This window comes from Bactrocera neohumeralis, chromosome 2 (genome assembly GCF_024586455.1).
Source record: "Bactrocera neohumeralis isolate Rockhampton chromosome 2, APGP_CSIRO_Bneo_wtdbg2-racon-allhic-juicebox.fasta_v2, whole genome shotgun sequence".
Classification (NCBI taxonomy): Eukaryota; Metazoa; Arthropoda; class Insecta; order Diptera; family Tephritidae; genus Bactrocera; species Bactrocera neohumeralis.
In genome coordinates this window covers 24,127,752-24,144,031 of record NC_065919.1, presented here as the reverse complement: position 1 = coordinate 24,144,031, position 16,280 = coordinate 24,127,752, and the positions used below count along the sequence as shown (strand labels likewise).

The following is a 16,280-nucleotide window of genomic DNA, read 5'->3' as shown; positions in this document are numbered from 1 at the left end:
TGGCGCTGAAAGCGCGTAGTTCTAGTTTTATTCGTCACATCGGGTCATGCTATACCTTTTTGGAAAGCTCATTTCACGCGCTTACACGTGTTTGATTGATTGATTGTCGTTTCTTTTAAGTCGTTCGTGAGTTATAGCGTCGCAAACATGGAGCAAAATAAAGAGAAAATACGGCATATTTTACAGTACTACTACGATAAAGGCAAAATGCATCTCAAGCCGCCAATAAAATGTGTGCAGTTTATGGACCCGATACACCATTTCCACCGCACAACGATGGTTTCAACGTTTTCGTTCTGGTGTAGAGGTGGTCGAAGATGCGCCACGCTCCGGAAGGCCTGTTGTCGAAAATTGCGATAAAATCGCTGAATTGGTCGAAAGAGACCGACATAGTAGCAGCCTAGCATCGGTCAAGAGCTGGGCATGAGTCATCAAAAATTCATTTCAATTTCAATAAAAAAAAAATTAATAAAAATACCGCAAGACTTTTTTGCAAACCATTATATTAAAGGTGTATTCGGTTCTATTTTCTAGTCTTTCTGCGTTGGTTCACGAAAACTTGAATAAATTTCCGGCAACACAAAAATGCATACCTGATATGTGGCAACTCTTTTTGGAAAAATTCCGAAATTAGGTTAAATTTTACAATACCAAAAAATTATACATACAGTCATGTCGAAAAGTATTAAATCCAAGTTTATTGTATTATCCCTTGTTAACAGCATGTAAATGTAGGTATTTTAAAAGGTTGTCGAATTCCGACATCCCTTCACTTAGCGAACTTTCTACCAAATAACAAAATCTCGTTTTTCCACAATTTTCTAACTTTTGCTGATGCGATTTGATATTCCGCTGCCTCTCTTAATATGGGTAGTAAGCCAGCGGCGCATTTTCTGGCAACACTGTTGCGAATCCATTTATTTCTATATGTGTGTGAGTGAGTGTGTGTGTCTTAGCCCCTTTTGTCTGTCTATTCTAGCAGACGTATGTATTGCCTTTGTTTTGCTTGGTGGCCACATCCTTTGCTGCAGGATATTTTAAATGCGATAACTTTACACCGAACGCAACAACAACAACAACAACAGTGCTGAATATAGGCAGCAGCAAATTACTGTACGGTCTGCGTCACCTTTTGCACTTCGTTGCTTTTTCGTTGAGCAATTGTTGTTGTTACTGCTTTGTTGGTTGTTGTTGTTGTTTATGTTCGCATCATGACAGCAAACTTCTAAATTCCACTTCACTTTGTTTGGGCAAGTGCTGGCAAATGGGTCTGTATGTGTGCCTGTGATGAGCATACACTTATCTTTCGGCCCCTAAAGGTATGCAATGCTATTGTAACTGGTATTCATATACAACATATGTGGGTATGTGCATGTAATACACCTTTGTAATAAACATCAATATTATCAGCGCGGCAATAACACCGCTCGGTCAGCTCTCCACTGTTTGCGTGTGTGTGTGTGTGCTAATTCGGTCATAATTTTCGACCGCACCGCGTCCTTAATCAGTCACTCAATGTATGGCCTTTTCACACAATGCAATTTATTCGGATTTCGTTTATTACAATGACTTAGAATGGTTTGGAATGCAGCCAGCGGTAATGGATGAATTCCAACATCATGTTGGTGTCAGAGGAATGTCCGAATGCTCGCAGGTCCGAATGTCCGTGCACCCGTGCGTGTGTGCTTGAATTCCTGAAATGTTGATACAGATATCAGTTTGAAGGACGCAGGTTTAGAACACAATCTATATATGTATGTTTTGTATATATCTATATATATATATATATATATAGGATATTTTAAATGCATTCTGTACGGTGCTGCTGAAATACGCAGCAGCCATTCATCTAATCAGCATACAGCATACCGTAGATATATATATACTGCAAATTGTATATACAGAATGCACAAAGATTTTCTTTGTTTGACAAAATACGAGGCTTCCCGGTTATATCAGGCATCTTTTAAAATACTTGAAAAATATTAAAAAATTAAGAAAAATTATAAATAATATATATTTCTCAGTGAAACAGTTTAAGACGGTTCGGAAAGCTGTCGTAATACGCTCATGGAGTACAAAAACTTTTACAAATATTGAGGAGACATTTACTTCATTCTGAACTCTCTTTAAATATATATGTATAAAAATGCTCTGAGTGTAAGTTGGTAGTTAAAACTTTAAGTCTATACAAAGCTGTATCGAATAACTTACTTTAAGGGGTTAGGGGTAGTCAGAGGCACGAAAAAATTAGAATTTTCAGTATTTTTTTTTGCTATTAAATCGTGTTATTTTACAAAAGTAGTAATATGGCATTATTACAGAATGTGTTGACTTTAAGTCACGAAAATTTCAAAAAAAAAAAAAGATTTTATTTCCAAAGTTATAGTTGTTTGTGTTGACCCTGTTTCAAAAAAACGTACTTGCGGTGACAACCATAAGTCCTTGGAGATTCATCTAAAATCAATCGGACAGAAAAAAATAGTTTTATAAATAGATAATCCCGGGCCTGATCGAAGGATTTTATTTTTTTTTTTTCAAAATTAACAAAATGGCGGCCTCAGGAAATTTTTGTCTAAATTTTGGGAAAAAATCAACAGTTAATTGGTCTTAAAAAATCGCAATTAAAAAAAAATCCTTCGATCAGGCGCGAGTTTATTATTGGGGTACTCACAACCCGTCGTAAAGCATCGTGAAATCGTAAAATTATAAATTTTTTTGTTTAAAAAAATTGTTGTTGGTTTTCATACACAAATGAGTTTACACATTTACAATTCTCAATGCTATGTTTTGGAATCGTTATAACTTATAAAGCATCGTAAGACTTGTGAAAAAAAAAAATGTATTCTAAAAGCTTTATAATTTTACGAATTTGAAATCTACTGAGCGGTTGTGAATTACAGTTGTCACTATGTTTTGGAATCGTTAAACTTATAACTTTATGAGACTTGTGAAAACCCTATATGTATTCTAAAAACTGTATAAATTTCATTAAAATCTACTGAAAAATTTTTTGAAGTGCCTGAGCTCTCTTTGTTATTTCTCGAATAACTCAGAAACTAATTATCGGATCAACATGAAATTTTCAGAGAATACTTTTAAGATATTACACTTAAAGCAAATGCAAAAAAAAATTATTTTTTTGAAAATTCTGACTACCCCTAACCTCTTAATCCTCAGCGCATCTGAACTGCTTGCTCCAAAATATGACAAGAGTAGAGAGAATGTTTATAATATTCTATGGTATAATATGGAAGGCAAGTTCCGAACCGAAAAAACACGTCAAAGTCGATGATAAATTTTCCTTTAGTGATGCTCATCGGAGTTATTATCTTTTTTTATTATGAATTTCAATATATTTAGAATCTGTTTAAATAAAAAAAAAAACAGTTAATAAATTTCATCAAAACACAACGAGGATGAAATTATGGCAGTATGACATTAAGTGATTAAAAAAATCAGAAACAAACAAGTAAAATATAATTTTAAATATTAATTAAACCGAAAGGGGAGATCCGGCGCGTGGAACCTTTTCAATATTTTACATTGTAAACTATTGTCCAGCAGTTGAATAACAAATATGTATATTTTCATAACTCCCCAAACGGAAGAGATAACGTCTACTAAATTCTTGGATTGTTTCCTTTACAGTACGATAATGCACGTCGAAAGTTGTGAAAAATTATCGCACGAAAATGTTCACGAGTTAATTCCATTTTTTGGCCGAGATGAATTTTTTAATTGCCTGTAAATAAAACAATTCACGATTAAATGACAAAACGTTCTGAGTGATGTTATGCTAAAAAATGTCAAACTTTCCAATGGAAATGTTAGATTGCACCTGGCAACACTTAGTGTTGCCTAGGCCTGAAATATATATAGCAGCCTCCGTAGACAACTTTAGACCCCGGTGAAGGACATTATTTCCATACGCCCAGATCGGCCTAAGTGCTACCTTATAAACTAGCAATTTATTCTTCAGACTGAGACGGGAACTTGACCTAAAGAGCCAGTAGGGCTGCACCAACTTAATCTTAGCTGCGTTCTTTTTATTTTTATGTAGTTTTTCCAAGTGCGCCTCTTCAAATATTTTGCGTATGTGTTTGTTGGTAACAACTGACCATATAAAGCCACTCGAGGACAATTTTTGTGCTTGAGAGTATATACTACTTGTACGAACTTTTCAGGAATTGATACCAATGTTCCATTTGGAACAGTTGCATCTGCAGTTTTCTGGAAGCAATATTAGGGTTGCCACTTGATGCTAGCAGTTTAGTGTCAAAAATATAGGTTGCCGTCATTGTGCAGTCAAAGTCGACCATTAGAAGGTCGGCTATATAAAGAATGTAGAGCACAGGGGCGTGTACACTGCCTTGGGGCACGCCAGCACAAACAGGTCTCAAATCCGACTCAGCATCTTGGCAACTAATGTAAAACGTCCGATTGTGCAAATAAGACTTTAACAGTAAATAAAAAGGCATTAGGAAGTTGTTGCTTTAAAACTTTTTTGACTTTGTCAAATGCTTGGCCGCCATCAAGGAGCACAGTACAGCAATATTTATTATTTTCCATAACATCAGTTTTAAAGTGTTCCATTCTATTACGTTGTTCAATTGTGCCATGAAATTTTCTGAACCGAACACTTCGGCTTTCTCTGCATTGGTCCTGCACCAATAGCCGCTGCTGCTTAAAATTGGTGGGCATACGAGTATAGATATGGGCTTATTGTTCTGCCTAGACGCATTCCAAAGATTGTTTACTGTACTCGTATCTCCTGACTTGCCATGCATGCCGAAGTGGTCTCTTCTCTCTGAGCTTCGTATTATCTCATTGAACCAGAGATGTCTGTCCCGTGATGTGTGAGAGATGTGTGTCCATGTTGATGTATTAATATCATATACAAAGCATATTAAGTTAGCCACGAGGTTATATAAAATATATATATACCCCATATATACAACAAAAGATCAGCATGGCGAGCTGCTTGAATTTAGTCTTGTTCGTCTGTCTGTCTGTCTTTATATACGCAAACTAGTCTCCCGATTTTGCACAGGGAAACGTGCCCTTCATTTCTGGTCACTACCGATCTCATGTCTAAAGGTTTGTCCGGAAAGTAATAGGACTGATTTTCTTCCGCGTGACTGTACTTTGGAGCATGCGCGCACCGACTGGATTCGGTAGAGGGCGTTTCTAGCTAACGAACGAGCGGCTGGTCTGTTATCTCCGAGCACCTGTAGAGTCAGGACAAACATTTTCGCGCGATGTGTTTCTGTGAGTGATGCAAGTCGAAAAAGCAGCGTTCTTTAGAGCGGAGATACGCGATTAAATTCGGTATGAAACTCAGTAAATCTGCGACAGAAACGTTTGATATGATCAAGCAGGCTTACCCAGATGTTGTTTTAACAAGAAGTTGTGTGTTTCGATGGCACCAGCCTTTTTGGAGGGCCAGTCAGAGGTCGCTGATAAAGACCATGCTGGGAGACCTGCGACTACGACAAACACCGAGAATGTGACTCGTGTGCGCAAAGTTTTGAACTCAGACCGTCGACTAAGTATTCATTTAATTGCCCAGTTGTTAAATCTGTGGTTCATAACATTGTGACGGAAACTTGAACATGCGAAAGGTGTGCGTGGATATGTTCCCAAAAGTGCTCACTGACGACCATAAATTGCGCCTTCCTTGTGATCAGCTACCTAACTAAGGCCAGCATCCCAACGCTTCCGCAGCCGCCCAACAGGCGAGCATTTTGCGACGGCGGAGGGGATCCAAGGAGCATGCACCTCGGCTTTCAAGGCGATTCCGGAGAATGCCTTCCATATGTATTCTTCAATGCTTGGAAATCACGGTGGCACCGCTGAATCGACACAGAAGGAGCCTATTTTGAAAGATTTTAAGAACGATTAGTTCAGTAATTTTTATACCCTGAACAGGGTATATTAAGTTTATCACGAAATTTGTAACACACAGAAGGAAGCGTTGGAGACCATATAAAGTATATATATAAATGATCAGTATGACGAGCTGAGTCGATTTAGCCATGTCCGTCTGTCTGCCTGTATATATACGAACTAGTCCTTCAGTTTTTAAGATATCGTTTTGAAATTTTGCAAACGTCATTTTCTCTTCAAGAAGCTACTCATTTGTCGGAATTGCCGATATCGGAACACTATAGCATATAGCTGCCATACAAACCGGATGAACGAAATCAAGGGCTAGTATGGAAAACTTTCACATTTGTCCAGATATATTCACGAAATTTGGTATAGACTTTTTTCCAAGGCAACAATGTAATCTCCGAAGAAATTGTTCAAATCGGATTACTATAGCATATAGCTGCCATACAAACTGAATGATCGGAATCAAATGCTTGCATGGGAAACTTCCTCATTTGACGACATATCTTCACGAAATTTGGTATGAGTTATTGTTCATAGAAATAATGTTATGTAGGAAGAAATTATTCAGATCGGATTACTATAGCATATAGCTGCATACAAACCGAACGATCGGAATCAAGGACTTATATGGAAAACTTTCGCATTTGACGTGGTATCTTCACGAAATTTGGCATGGATTACTGCTTAAGGTAACAATATAATCTCCAAAAAAATTCGACAATATTCGAACGAGTTTTTTAAATCGGATGATTATGCAAGTAGCATATAGCTGCCATACAAACTGAGCAATGAAAACGAAATATTTGAATGGAAACTTAAATTTTCTTAACTTTTTTTTATTTTTGAAGGGCATAATAGCTACGGTGCAAGAAAAGCTAACTTCTTTTGCTTGTTTTTGTAATTTTTTTTCTTATTTGTTGTTTTTGTATTTTTTCATATATTTTGTTATTTATTCTGTTTGTAGTTTTGCAGCGTTCCTTTTGTCTTTTCACTGACCATTCACAGAACTTGAGCCTTATTGTAATCTTTCACTCCTCCACAACGCACATACGCACACACACACAAACACACACGCACATAAGTACCTACAGAGATGTCTATATGAGTCACTTTTTGTGAGCAGAAACTTAATCACTGCATTTGCTTTGAGAGATTCTTATCACGCTGTCAGGCCGAACAATGTTTTCCACGGTGAGAAAAGTTTTGATATTTGAGCAAGGTTGCTGCCAGCTCGTCAAAGTCCGGAAGTTGAAGTGCAAAATGAAAAACCATGAATTGAAAATGAAAAGAAATACAAGAGTACAAGCTAGTAGAACTGGGCAAAACATATTAAGTATAACGAATTGTAAGTGGAAAACAGAGAAAGTTATGTCGAATGTCAGAGATACAACGAAATGATATCGAAAGCATTGTCAGTGATGTGGGCCACTATAGTATACATGTGTGTGTGCGTGTGTGCCACTCTTTTGTTAAGTTGGTCATTTTCATGCTGCAGACACGTACAGCTGCATAACTTATTTTGTCAGGAAGCAAGCACAAGTGTATGGTGTGCGTGATAAAGTACAACAACAACAAGCTGGGTAAAGTAAAAAAGAAAATATTTTCGTAGTCGTAACTTAGTTAGGAGTTTTTATTAGGTCATTACCATGCTGGCCGGGTGGTGTTCTGCTGTGCGTTGACATTACAATGCGGCACAATGTGGTGCTATGCTGTCATGTGAGTATACGTTCCGTTATGTTCCGTGATATGCGCTTCTTTGAGTCACTATGCACTTCTATTTTATGCGTTGCCATGCTATGTTGCTCGTTGCGTACGCTTCGTGTACGCATACATACGTAGGTTGCGTTTTATATTTCAGGATTTGGAACGCCAGTATTCCTATCTGGCAACACACAACTTTAGCGTAAAGCTCGATATTTTTGATGTCTTACATACTCCGTAGATTTTGACATGCAAGCGCTATCTGTGTTGTTTACAGTAACTTAAAATATTCTTCTCGACCAAAAACTGCTCTTAGATCGCAAATATTTTCGGGCGATTATTTTTTAAAACTTTCGACGTGGATTAACGCAGCAACAGTGCATCATAGAACTTAATTGAATTTTTGGTGTTGAAGCTCCAACAGGGATCAGTGTTTAACGATGCTCTGGTGAATTCAATCGAGCTCGTAGATCACTCCAAGACGAATTTCGTGAAGATCGTTCGAAATCTGTTGTTGTACCGGAAGCAATTGATGCTATGCGCAAACTGATATTGGAAGATCGTCTTGTGACTTACTGCTATGGTGAGCTTGAGACCACTATAGGCATTAGTGGAACTAGCATACATTCAATATTGCATTTGACTGACTGACAAAAAATGTGTTCGAGTTGGATCCCATACAATTTGGCAGCCGCCCAAAAAAGGTTCAGTCCATTGTATGGGTGTTTTAAGATGTGCCGGATCAAAAGAAGTCATTCCCCCACGAAGCACTTCCAAGTAAGGGAGAAAAGTTCTCTGAGCGCCATTCACTTGGGAGTGGTCAGAAACGAATCTTTTACATGTAGCTCAAGGAGTTCGCAACTTCCGGTCTAAAACCAAGCATCCTCTAAGTAGCCAAAGAAGCCATCTTTCCCCAGAGCTTTGCGACCCGCCACATAAAAAACGCTCCCAATGAAAAAGAAACAACTGCCTCGGATGGAAGCCCTCATTTTTCATGGCGACCATTGCGAATGCATTATGGCTATAAGGAAGATATTGGACGGCATCTTAAGTTAAATTTCCTTACGTACAGCAAAAAATGAATCAATTGGTTTTCGGAAAATGAAAAAGAATAGCTGGCAGGATGAGAAGTGACATGTCGCAGCGAAGAGAAAAAAGACTGCCTACCTCGTAAAGTTACAATCGACAACACGCGCGGGGTGTGATAGATACCGAGAGTTGAAGATGAAAACGAGATTTTGGAGACAAAAAGGAGAGAGACCGAAATGCGTGAATACGAAGAGCTTGACAAACTGGCCGACAGGAGAAAACTCTCAAAGTCTACGAAAAGATGCGGCGACTAACGGAAGGTTTCAAGACTAAAGCATACTCTTGTAAGACCCAAAGAGGTGAGATAGTGACTGCTGTTTGAAGCATACTGAAGTTATGGAGGGAACACTTCTGCAGCTTACTGAACGTCAGTGAAAACATAACACCGGAATAAATGTTCTATTGCACGACTATGAAGAGGTTCGAGTATCAATTACCCGGCTGAAGGACAACAAAGCAGCAGGAGGAATTGGATTGCCGGCGGAGTATGCATCAGCTTCTTCGTAGAATATGGTCGGACGAAAGCATGCCTGACGATTGGAATTTAAGTGTGCTCTGCCTAATCCACAAAAAAGGGACCCCACAATATACGCCAACTTGCCAAAGTCACCAAATTAATTCCCGTACGTAAAAAATGAACTAAGAAACCAAGTGATTGAAGAATTGGTTCCAACGACTTTTGTTGTTTAATATTTATTTTTGTTCTCCGAATCCGGAAAAATAAGAGGCAACCCGCGTATGCGTAACTCTTATATAGTGTTAGTCCACTTGTTATCCACTAAGGTATTGTATTATATGTCATGTTTCACAAGTCTCCAACACAATATCTCAGTGTAGAGCGCAAAATATCCCAGAAACAAAGAAAACGAAAGCGACAAAAAGCGAAAAGGTTGTCCACCAGCAGGCAATATATTTATGGGCGTACATTTTTTATGCGGTTGCAAATTTGATTTTTTCCACGCAAGATTTGCTTCTTGATTTATTTATGTGTAACGGTATTTTTCAAACTTTCTATATACTATTTTTTATCCGCAATTCTTTTATTGCTTTTGTTTGTCTTTGCGCTTTGCATTATTCATTGGTGTGCGTGAAAAATGACCTGCTCGCGTGGCCTGCTAAAATATTTACCGTTAGTCAGCACATTCCCGCCGGCCATTTGCTGGCGCAATTGACCGCAATGGCAAAGTGCGCATGTGGACACACGTACACACATACATATGCGCTCATTTGTGCTTGTATTTGTGACACTTATCCGCAAAACTCAAAATAAATCAGCCGCAACCGCATTAAATTTGAAAACACTTGCATGCCACAGGCGGGGAATCTTTTGGTTGCACCTCATTAGCAGCGTTTTTCGAATGAAGTGTCATTGATTTGAAAATGTACTCGTGAATACATATATGTATGTATATGTGTGTATATTATAGGAGCGGTTTTGCGGTGTTGCGTATACGCAGTGGTCTGCTGTGGTAATCAAATACAGCTTTTCCTTTAACAAGTGCGGCAACTATTGACGTGAATGAGTTAGACTAGTAATTTATGGAGCTGTAAGTGCTTTCCTTACTTTGCTTCCTTCTAGTGTGTTCGATACGTTTTCAACAAATATTCCAGAACAACCCTGTGTATATACTTTTAGCAAAATGTAAGTATTTTGTTTAAAGTGAGAGAAGTCCACTATTTACATATGTCCATATGGCTTTAGAATTACAAAAACAACTATGTGTGTATTCATGAAGATTGCACAATACTTTCTTTAAAGACTGTTCTTAAAACAGTTGAGTCTACATAAGCGCAGAAGACAACCATATTTTTAACGAGTCAGGCACTGTCAGTGGCCGTATTTATACAACAACAACAACACGGAAAATAACTTCTACAGGAAGACAATTTTGTATTTATTTTTGTCATTGCGACATACAAGCCTTTAAAACAACAGAGACATTTTTCCTTAAAAGTGCAAACTTTTGGTTAATTTTTGCTGTGTTGCCACATGTTGAGATTTTATTTCATTTTACCAAATTTTTTAAATGGTACAGAAAAATCAGTACTGTAATGAGGTTTCGTTTAGCATGAAAATAAATTTTTTTTTAGGTGCTGCCACCTGTTTAAATTTTATTTTATTTTATAATATTTACTGCATGGCGCAGAACAGTCGGTAAGGCTAGAATGTTTCATATAGCAAGCAGATAAATATTTTGAGGTGTTGCCACCTGTTTAAATTTTATTTTATAAAATTTACTGCATGGTACAGAAAAGTCGGTATGGCAAGAATGTTTCATATAGCAAGCAGATAAATTTTGTGTTGCCACCTGTTTAAATTTTATTTTATGTTTCATATCGAAAAAGTGCATCTGCTGCCCCAAGCAGATAGCAAGCAGAAAAATTTTGAGGTGTTGCCACCTGTTTATATTTTCTTAATTTTAATAACTAATTTATTTCATACATGGAATATGACACCCAAATAAAAATATTTTAGAAAAAAAGTTTAACGTAGATATTTAGAAATGCTTAAAAAAGAATTGCCACCTTTTAAAATATTATAATATTGGTGTCAAATGAAGTGTCAAAAAAATCGTTGACGCGACTAAAGCAGTTTCAGTGACATCGCATGTCCATACATTATAAAAGTATTATTAAACGTTATAACAGTCTCTTTGGTAGAGATCATTCTAAGAAAAATGTCGAACGGCTTCATCTTTTAAGAAGTTGAGTGTGATAATTGCACCCAAACAAAAATAAAATGTTCTATGTTGTAATGTTATAAGCAAAGCCTGTGCTTATCTGTCCGAACCTCTATATTAATTTTCAAGGAATTGACCCCAATGCTTCTCCGCCATTAAAAACACTAAAATATGAACTTTCGACAGCTTTCTTACCGGCTCTAGCAAAATACACCATTAGAAAATTTTTATTTGTGTAAGACTCTGCATTTGTTTGTCAATGTTATTATACAAAAAAATCAAAATAAAATTTTCTTTTAACATTTGTTAGTACTTTAGTACAATCCCTGCTATATCATTTACACTGATTTGCCGCTTCGCTCACTCAGTAGTAACTCCATGTAGTCGCAGTGCGAATGACTGACAACTGACAAAAATAAATAAATCGTTTGCACACGAATAATTAATTGAAACGCGTCGGAAAAGTGTTGCGTATACGCACTGATGCACAAGCAGGCGTACACCAACACACACTGGCGCATGATTAAAATGAAATAGAATTACATATTTGGAGCTCAAACTCTGTAAGCGCCAATGTTTTTGTTGGTGTTGTTTTTTTCACTTTGTATGGCATTCAGCTGACTTGACCTATTTGCTATTCAAACATACATATACTATTAAACTAGAGCAAAGAGAATTCAAATGTTACGTATACGCAGTGTTGAACATGAATGCCATACAATTTTAGAAAGCACTTGAATGATTCAGAAGTATATAAAATATGTGATAGTTTGTAGTTTGCAACTGTAAAGAAGAAACTAAATACATTTTTGCAAAAATAAATTTGTATTGAAAAAAATTTTATTTAATGATCAATTTTTGGTATGTTAGATTTTTGGATAATTCAATATTAAAATATTAGTTAGAATTTCAATTGGTATCAAGTGAATTTCGCTCATTAAAAATAAATGCATATTACTTATGTATATTTATTAAACTCTTTAAAATTTTGGCTAAGAATAGATTGAGGAAAATAAAAAATAAAGAGAAAATAAAAATAAAAATAAAGGGTTAAGCTTGCCACGAAAAATGTGCTTCTCAAATCTAAGCTAAAATTTCTATCGAAGTTGTACACTTTATAAATAAATTATTTATTTACATAACGATTTATTAACTACGCCTAAATATTAATTAAGCCTGTCAATTTAACAAAACATATTAACCCTCTTAATTGAATATTCTCTCACATTTTCTCTCATTATTTAATTTTCAGATTTTTTTTAAATAAATTACGTATTTACGATTATACGCTTATCGCAGCAACATTATCCTTAATCATGCTCAAAATTTGACAAGTTCAAGCGCTAATAAATATTATCATATCCAGCGAACTTATCGGCAAATCTACTTTCTCTTTATTTGCTGCTCATGAAAGGTATACACATACGAACATATGCATGTACATATGTATGTTTGTAAATGGCTTGGAGGAAACTAGAAATATTTAATTGGCGCATTTGAAATGTGTATAATAATTCGCAGGGAAGTTGCTGATATAAATTTGTTTCTTTACAATACCGGTAAAAAATCGGTACAAGTTCGTTCGACTTAAATTCGGTACAATATCGGTACAAATTCAATATAACTCAGATAAAATTGTTTTAATAAGATTTTGCCACATATTATACAAAACTTCGCTAATATATCGATACAAGTTCGGTACAATTTGGGTAAAATTTTGATATAATTTCGGTACAGTTAAATGCCAACTTTATAAAATTTGGATATAAAATTTATTTAAAATCTCGGTGTAAATTCAATATAAATACGGTATAACTTCAACAAAGTTTTCATAAAATGATTTTAAAGAAATTTCGGAAGAAGACCTTTATAATTTCTTAAAATCTGCTTACAATTCGTAACAATTTCGATACTATTGGGGTACGAATTCAGTAGGATTTTCATTAGTTTCGATACAAATTCGGTACAAACTCGGTATAACATCAACATAATTATTATAAAATGATTTTAAAGAAATTTCGGCAAATCGAAATTATAAAAAGAATTTCCTAAAATCTACTTACAATTTCGATACGATTTGGATACAAATTCGATACGCTTTTCATAAAATTTCAATTTAAATATGATCAACAAATTCGTTTAATAATGAATTGAATATTATTTCAAAAATTATTTTAATAAAATTTCGTTAAAATTTTGGTACATTCAATATGGTTTCCACAAAATCATTTCGATGCAATTTCGGCTCAGATGGGATATGTACTTCATAATTATTTTTATATAAATTGGATTTGGAAAGTCGGTAAAAATGCGATACAAATTCGTTACAAGCAAAGGTAAACTTCCGAGTTTCATAAAATTATTTTGATACAATTTCGGTAAAAACATCGATATAGTTTCTATAAAATTCTAATATAATACATTTCATTTTCGTTACAACTTTGATACAAATGCAATACGCATTTCAAAACATTTGGATTAAAATTCAAAATTCGGTACAAGCTCCTTACATATGAGGTGAAAATTCCACACAAATTCAATGTTATAATACTTCATGAAATTCGGTACAATTTCAGAACATTGAATTTGATACGATTTTAGCTCAGTGACAATCAAAGCTTTATAAAATTTCAATATAAAATTTATAAATTCGAAAAACGATACAAATTAGATGAAATCTCGGTACAACTTTAATATTTTTTCTATAAAATAATTTTTGTGTTCAATATTATTTCATAATATTCGGTACAGTTTCAACACAATTTTGATACGATTTTGGCTCAATATTTGATTTTAAAGCTCAAAAAACGATACAAATTCTATACAATCTCGGTACAAATTTAATATTTTTTCTAAAAAATAACTTTTTGGCTAAAAACTTTATATAAATTCTATAAAATATCGATATAATTTCGGTACAATTTCGATACAATTTATGTAGGTGCAAATGCGAAACGCACTTCCTGAATTTCGGTTTGAATATGATTTAAAAATTCAATACAATCTCGTTACAACTTCTGCAATGATTCCGTAAAATTATTTTGTTGCAATTTCGCAAATTATTTCCATAAATTATTCAAATACTTCGGTACAAATGCAATTCATAAAATTTCAATATAAATTTGATGTAAAAATTTTGTGAAAGCTCATTACATATTAGATAAAAACTCCGAAGAAATTCAATATTAATTACATAACATTTCTTCATAATTCGGTGAAATTTCGACATAAATTTAGTAAAATCTTGAGCGACTTTACCAACAGCACACCACTCTGCATCAGTCTGCTTTTTAATTTTTATTTTTAGATTAATTTTTTTATTCTTAAATTTGATTTAATGCTCATTTTGAAAATAGAAGTAAAAGTAAGACACATCCTGTTTAAATATTGACTGAATTCAATAAACCCACAATTCATCTGAATTTAATAAACAAATCATTCTCAGGCGCTTATCGGCCTTACTCATTTGATTGATTGCTATTTGTTCTTCTCCACACGAGGATTTGAGCAGATGGCTTCACAAAATGGCAATCTTCCTACACAAAGTTTCGATTTTGCTCTGATAACTCACTAAAACATCCACTTGTATGTTCGCTTACGTGCGGCGACACTAGTGGCAGGAGTATGCTATTTCAGATTGAGGCAATACAGTACTGATATTTGTAAATGGAAAAAAATGTTCTGCAATGTTTAGACTTGCCTCACTGAGAGTTTCCAGCAGTGATTAAAAAAAATTAGTAATGAATCTAAAACAGAAAGCTTTATTTGCCGTTTTTTTTTGCTCTTTTAATTGAGTTGAGTCCACCTAGAAACGATATTGAGAGTTTATCTTATCATTTAACTGTTATTGATGACAATATTAGCACATTTTTTTGACCATTTCATCTTATCATATTACTTTGATATAAAATCTCGCTCCACCAGCAAACAAATTTGAAGTTCACAAATGTGCTGGCCTAAAATAATTACCGTTTATGTCAGCTGTCTCAATCACGTTTGATTGTGTGAAGTATTAGGTCACTTGTTTCTGAAGCAATTTCTAAGTAAGTGTGTACCCTTGTTGTCGATAATATAAAAGCATTCAATATGAACGTAAAGTTTGATATATAGCGGGACCGCGCCATATTTCTTCCTGTTTTTTGACATTTCTCTTTAATACGGTTTGCCATTTCATCAAAAAAATGAAAAGATATACGATCCAACAACGAGTCGAAATTACTGTACTTGACTACCGAAATTCGGAGTCAGTGGCCTCACATTTAAGAGAGCTACGTCCAATTTAAGGTCCTCATAATCGTCCTGTCAGATCAACAATTCAACGTCTAGTGGAAACATTTTAATCCACAGGCACAATACAAAATGTTCCCGGCCCATTGAGACAAAGAAGTGTCCGTAGTGTCAAGAATATTGCTGCCGCTAGCGCATCAATTGGGGAAGATCAATTGGTCATCTCTGTGACATCATTGTGACCACTTTTGCGAAAAGATCTTGGCCAACATCCTTACAAGATCAAATTGACGCAAGAACTGAAGCCGCTTGACCACCAGAATCGTCGTATATTCGTAAATTGGGCTGAGTAACAACTTGAAAATGACCCGGATTACCATCGAAAAATCATCTTCAGCGATGAGGCTCATTTCTGGCTAAATGGTTTCGTCAATAAGCAAAATATGCGATATTGAAAAAACTTCACGGTTTCCGCCCAACTTTAGTTTCCGAAAATCAATGAGCAGGAAAGGTGTTACCGTTATGACAACTGCTCTAATAAGTAAGAGTATTCTACCAATCCACCATGCTTTGCCGATTAGGTTCAGGTTGGTTGGCTGCTTTAACGGGTCGGGCCATAGGGAGAGGGTTTCTAGATGAGCTGAGTTCGCTGGGCATATAAAAAGCTAGTCAGAGCTATGCGGG

At 35.4% G+C, this 16,280-nt stretch overlaps 1 protein-coding gene across 6 annotated transcripts in view; it reads left to right on the top strand.

Annotated features, from left to right (window-relative positions):
* LOC126751095 (lachesin) overlaps nucleotides 1-16,280 on the top strand; it is a 180,192-nt gene that overhangs the window by 80,322 nt on the left and 83,590 nt on the right. The gene's annotated exons all lie outside the window — the stretch shown is intronic.